This window comes from Elephantulus edwardii, unplaced genomic scaffold, assembly GCF_000299155.1.
Source record: "Elephantulus edwardii isolate Elephantulus edwardi_28Jun2011 unplaced genomic scaffold, EleEdw1.0 scaffold00203, whole genome shotgun sequence".
Classification (NCBI taxonomy): domain Eukaryota; kingdom Metazoa; phylum Chordata; class Mammalia; order Macroscelidea; family Macroscelididae; genus Elephantulus; species Elephantulus edwardii.
In genome coordinates this window covers 73,284-79,860 of record NW_006399953.1, presented here as the reverse complement: position 1 = coordinate 79,860, position 6,577 = coordinate 73,284, and positions in this window count along the sequence as shown.

The window sequence follows — 6,577 nt, the reverse complement described above, 5'->3', positions numbered from 1 at the left end:
AAATGAGGATAGTTATGGAAAGGCACTAGGTCTTTTGTTCATAGAGTCACTATGAGTCCTGCAAGTCTGATCAACTTGGATGGCAATCAACAACAACAAGAGGGTTAGTCTATTAGATGGCACTTAACAATAGCCTCAATTGCTGAGTCTTTCTGAACATGCCTCTGAGCCCCAGGGAGGAGTTCTAGTTTCTGTTAACAAGTTTACAAGTGCTACTACCCCTTTGTGACTATTCTCAGTTCAGATTCATTCCAAGATTGCTTACAGACTTGTGAATAGACCATTTACTACCAGTGTTACCAGACAAGGAATACTGGAGCCAAAAATCTTCCTTACCATGGGGAAACCTGATATAATTTTCAGAACCAGGGATCTTTCTTTGGGCACTGTGAATATGTTGGGCCTCTGCTTCCTGCTCCCAGAGGAGAGTCAGAGTTATATATGAACAATGGCTTATGCAGGATGATAAAGCCGGGGAGTCTTTTTTCTATCTGATAGTGAAATTCAGAGCTGTAGGAAGTTGATGCCTGAATGGCGTATTGCCTTTGGCTCCTTTGTTTGATTGCAAGGGCTTGAAACTGCTGACCTTATTATTGTGATCACTAACAACAGTGATAATGAAAACATAACACAATGACAATTAATACTTTCTGACAAATGTCTCAACACAGACAGTTACTGCTATTTGCTCTAAGCATGTATGGGCACACACATACACACATAGGTCCTGGAGGAAATATCTCTGTCTTACAGAGGAGAAAGTAGACTTCATAGATGTTGGGAGACCTCAGCAATTTCACACTCAGGAGTGTATCTCAAAGACTATAAAGCAGAGACTCAAACAGATAGGTATACACCAGTGATCAGATTATTACCAATTGCCAATATATAGAAACAACCCAAGTGTTCATGGATGAATGGGTAAACTAAATGTGGGAAACTAACTTCAGCCATTTAAAAGGATGAAACTCTTGATGGGTGCTATGACACAGAAGAAACTTGGAAACACTGTGCTGAATAAAATAAGTAAACACCAAGGACAAGCATAGGCTACTTCAAGAAAGCAAATGCACAGAGGGAAAAGTATATTCATGATAGCTAGAGCCTGGAGGGAAGGGAAAATGTGAGTAATTACTAAGTTCCTATTTATAGTTATTGTACCATTTAGTTGAAACCAACTCACAACTGAGCTCTAGCAGGTTTTTAGAGGTGGTAAATCCCAGGGAAGGAGATTGTCCATCTTTCTCCCGTGGAGCAGCTGGTGGATTCGAACTTTGTGCAGTTGCAGCACTGCTCATTTACCCTAAGCCACCAGAGTGGAAATGGATAGTGATTATGATAGGGTAGCATGGTGGATTTACTAATGTCATAAAATTATACATTTACAATGGTTTAAATGGCCAAAGTCTGTCTGTCTGTTTATCTATCTATCTATCTATCTATCTATCTATCTATCTATCTTGGATTAAAGCAAACTGTTTGCCTTAAAGTTGGCAATGCAACTCTTTACCACTAGGCCACCAAGTCTCTATCTCTCTTTATCTCTCTCTCTCTGTCCCTTTATATATGTATATATAAAGGGAAATAGATAGATAGATAGATAGATAGATAGATGATAGATAGATAGATAGATAGATAGATAGATAGATAGATAGATAGATAGATATAGATATACAGATATATCTCTGGTGGCCTACTGGTTAGAAGTTGCACTGCAATTCCAAAGATATACAGTTCAAATCCTCTAGCTGTTCCATAAGAGAAGGTTGGGTAACCTTCTCTGATGCAACTAAAATTGCTTCTGAAAACCCACTGGAGAGTCAGGCTGTGGATCAGTTCCGACTCTATGGTACTCAACCCCCCCCCCCCCACATGTGTAGAGTTATAAGATCACTTTTGCACCTATTTTTTTTATTGTGGTAAATACACATGTAGCAAAACATCAGACTCTTTATCAATCTTCACATTTACAGTTCAGTGACATTATTTATTTCATCAGGTAGTTCAACCATCACCATTTTGTATTCCCTCATTTTGCCATCATCCCAGAAACTCAGTGACTCTTAGCTTTGAGTCCTCCCTTTCCCATGGAAGATTCCTTCTTGTAGAAGATTTTAGGTCTCCCAATGGTGAGAGGCAGGGCTGATTCTCAAATGTCAGTCTGCTGCTTTCCACCTTCCCTGCGCCCCTTAGCCCCCACCCCCCACTTCTTGTTGTGTACCATCGAACTGGATCTGATTGCTACTCCTCCAGGAGAACATCTGGTGAATTCAAACCATGTGCCTTCAGAATTGCAGTACAGCTTCTTGCCACTAGGTCACCAGAGCTCCCTCTGCTTTCCACTTCTTAATGTTCTCCATAACTACAGATCATTGGAACCTGGAAACACTGGGAATCCAGGGCTCATGAGTCTTCTTGAAAAGAAGCCAATTGCTGTGAAGACAATACAAACTCATGAGCATGCCTTATGGTCACGGTGTGCTATGAGGTTTTCATGCCCTGACTTTTTGAGTGTAGATTATCAAGTCTTTCTTCCAAGGCACCTCTTGGTGAACTCAAACTACCAACCTTTCAGTTACCAGACAAATGCTTAACTGCTTGCATGACCCAAAGACTCCTGAGTCTTTCCCATGCCTCGTGCTATGTTGTTGAGTAACTGTAAAGCCAACAGCCTGCTCCAGGTTCTTGAAAAAGAAACTCAGAGCTGTCACTGCAGTGAATACAATTGTACTTGTTTCCTGGGAAAATTCCTTGAAAGTGTAGGGAGGGTGGATAGATAGAGACAGAGGTCTCTTTTGCAGAGGAGGACTATGCACCCCAGACTGGTCCTTATAGCTAAAGGAAGCCAGTCATTTTACTTCAGGGCAGAGAATGTCAGGATCTTGCAAGTACAGTCCTTTAACAGTCCTAGGAAACAGAGCCCCAGAGATGGGTATTATTCGTTCAAATTTATAGACCTAGATAGTTGCAAATAATAACAAAAATAACACCAATTGTCTTCAAAGACGTTATTTTATTTGATTCTTCAGTAGTCTAATTTTTATAATTTTGCTGCTGAGCATTCTGAGACTCCGAGTGGCTAAGAAATTTTTCTGAGGTCACACAACTTGTAAATGGGCAGCCAATCTTCACAGACTAGCATGTTCCCGTACAATTTGACTTCAATATACTCAGCAATTACAAATAGCTTAGGTACCTTCGTCATAGTCCTAGTTTTAAACAATACGTCTCATACTCTTCATATAATCAAATGCACATTTGTCAGAATTACATGGTTAGTCTGGGTTTGCACAGTCTGGTTGCTGCCCTGAAGGTTTTAGGTGAGCTGCGTAGTGTTAGACGATAAAGACTTGCTTTCAACACCAGCCTTATATTTCCCTAAGCAGAAGTACAGAGAATTTCCAACAACCCAGTACCTGATCAGTGTAGGGTCAGGGCCGCAAGCACCCTGGGTGTCTTCTCCTGGGCAAAGGGTCCTGCAATTTGTGACACAACTCCAGCCAGTCTTCCAACTCAACTCTTTCAGAGTTTCTGGCAGGTCTTGGTTCCTTTTCAGAAGCCAGTAGGTAAACACTTAGTATATATTCAATGGGAACAAGTCCTTGACATTCATCTTAACAGGGTGAGTTCACCGTCTAACAACAGTCATTTTCTCTTTCCTGGAGCTCCTTCTGTGAGAAGGTTTCTTGATTCTTTGGAGGCTGATAGCTAAGTCTTCTTTGGCTTCCCAGAAGCACCTTTGAGGGCCTACTGTACAATGTGTCTGTACTTGAGGTGCTGAGGTTTGTTCCCTTCTCGTCTGGCCTCTCTGTCCTAGCAGAATGGCTCAAATTCTCTCCTAGGGAGCCAAATTGATGTCCTACCTTTCCAGGTAGCCCCCAGGAGAGTGGACCAGGCACCCAGTCACAAAGGTGCTGAGCTATCATGCCCAGTTCTACTCTCTGGGTCGTTCCTGATAACCTCTGAAAAGTTTCCCTGGTGGATATGTTTCCACTGAGCTCATGCAGAACATCAGGAGGAATGTGGCATGGTCTGGGGAAGGTCTGGCAGGACAGGCCCCCAGGCTGTGGTACTTTTGAACAAAAGGCCCAGTTTAATAATTGCTCATTTTGAAAAATTCCTCTCCTCCTCTGAAGCCTCAGGTCTGTAGACTAATCCCACCTCAGGTTCTCAGTCCTGGAGGCCACGGCTGGGCTTTGATGTTTCCGTCAAGGCTTGGTCTCTCAATCAGAGGAGGAATGGCAATGATTGTCCAAGGGGCTCCCTCTCCCTTCTCACTGTCCCTCTAGGCCCTGGATCTGAGACATTAGTGTAACAAGAGATGGATGAGGTGTAATCATAAGGGGCATCCTGCCTGTATTCTGGTTATCTGATCACCCAGTGGGATGAGCCCCAGATGGCCCTGCTCCTCCCAGTCTTAATCTCCTGCACGGTGGCTTGTGGAGAATGCCCTCTTTGTCTCTGGTCCTGCTGCAGTCCCTTTAACAGTTTGTCAGGTTGTTGTGGGTTTCCCCCTCAATACAATGACAACCAAGTGTGTTACTTAAACTCTGAGAAAGTGAAAATAAGTAAGACTATAATCAGATAGGAGGCTCCAGAGGCCCTAATGTTTAATGGAGGTTTCTTGTGCAGTGCTAACGCAATCTTCTTAGAAACTCTGAGGGCTAGTGGGACAGATAGTATTGAATAACTAATAATAATAATAGTTATAATTATAATATTTTTATATTATGATTATAAGAAATAATTTTGGTAAAAGTATACGTAAATTCACACATCATTTCAACAATTCTAGATGTACAACTCAATAACACTGATTATGCTCTTGAAGTTGTGCTACCTTTTCTAAATTATTCCACTATCACTGACTGCAGCCTCTGCCGTTGAGTCAGCTCCAACACATAGTGATACTGCCCTGGCTTTCTGAGAGCTCTCCTCTTACAGAAGGACACAGATTCTCTTCCTCCTGTTGTGCGTCCCATCAAGTAAGAAACAACTCGTAACTGACTCTCCTGCTGGCTTTCAGAAGTTAATCTCACAGGGGAGGTTGCCTAGCCTTCTCCAGTGGAGCAGCTAGTGGATTTGAACCGCATGCCATTGGGTTGGCAGTGCAATTACACCAGCTTTATTCTAATCCCTCACCACATAGTTAGCAGGCTGATGTGTCACACACTATGCTACCAGGGATCCTTTTTCAACATTGTTGGACAATGACTAAGGAAGATCAAAGAACTGATACTTTTGCATTGCAGAGATGACAAAAAAAGTATTGAATATACTACAGGCTGCCAAAAAGAACAAACAAATCTGTCTTGGAAGAAATGCAGCCAAGGTATCTCTAGTGGCAGGGGTGGTGAGACATTCTCTCACTTACTTTGGGCCTGATGCCAAGAGGAGCCAGTCCCTAAAGAAAGACATCAAGGCATTATGCGTGGAAAAGCAGAAGGCCAGTGAAGGAGAGAAAGGTCTTCAATGAGATAAATTGATAATGTTATTATGTGCCCTCCAGTCGAAAAAAACTCACAGCTGACCCTGCAGTGGGTTTTCTGAGGCTGTAAATCTCACAGGAGGAGATTCCCTGTCTTTATGCTGCAGAGCCACTAATGGAGTTAAACCTTCTGCCCTTGGTTTGGTAGTAGAATTCATTACCTTTAGGCCACCAGAGCTCCCATGAATTGATATGCTGACTGCAAACATGGACTTAAGCACAGTGTAGATTGTCAGGATGGTGTGAGAATCAGACACGGTTTTGTTTGTTGTACAAAGTATTGCTGAGTCAGAGTGATGTCCATGCCACCTAACAACAGTGACTTAAATCACTGCTCTTAAACTTCTATTCTAACGTTTTAAGTTGTTATTTTATTTTATTTATCTTTTTTTTGCTATTGTCATTTTAGCTCACCTAGATAATTATTTTGGAAAGCATTCTACTTAGGGCAGACATTCTTAATATGATTTTTTTTTCACTTCATACAAAGCTTCAAGAAATGGTTTTGTTTCAAGTTTCAAAGTTAAAAATTAGGGGCACATATTATTATTTTTTTTCCATTATTCAAGTGGGAGAAGCAGAGATGATCTGACTTGTTCAAGGTCAATGGAGCCCAAAAAGGATTCATTATGCTTTACCCAAAGAGGAAAATTATGCACTTCCTAGGACCTTGAGCGACATTCTTCTTCATAGAGGCCAGCTTCTTGAATCATTTGCTCAGCATACAGATTGAATAGGTATGAAGAGAAGATAACGCCCTGATGCACATCTTTCTTAATTTTAAGTCATGTAGTGTTCCCTTGGCTGAAAGCAGGGAATACCAGAGGAGTGTATAACTGTGTTTCATTGATTATGCAAAGATGTTTGACTGCGTGAATCATAAAAACTGTGGCTGACTCTGAGAAGAATGGGAATCCCAGAACATTTGATTGTGCTAATGTGAGGCGGCCTTAAGCCCAAAGGGCCCTCGGGCCTGCGGCCCTCGGCCAGGTTCAAATTGTCTTCCTGTCAAACATTCTTCTAGGTGGTATAGCACTGGTCTGTGCGTTGCTGTACAGAGGTAACTCGTGGTTGCTGTGATGCTGAAGC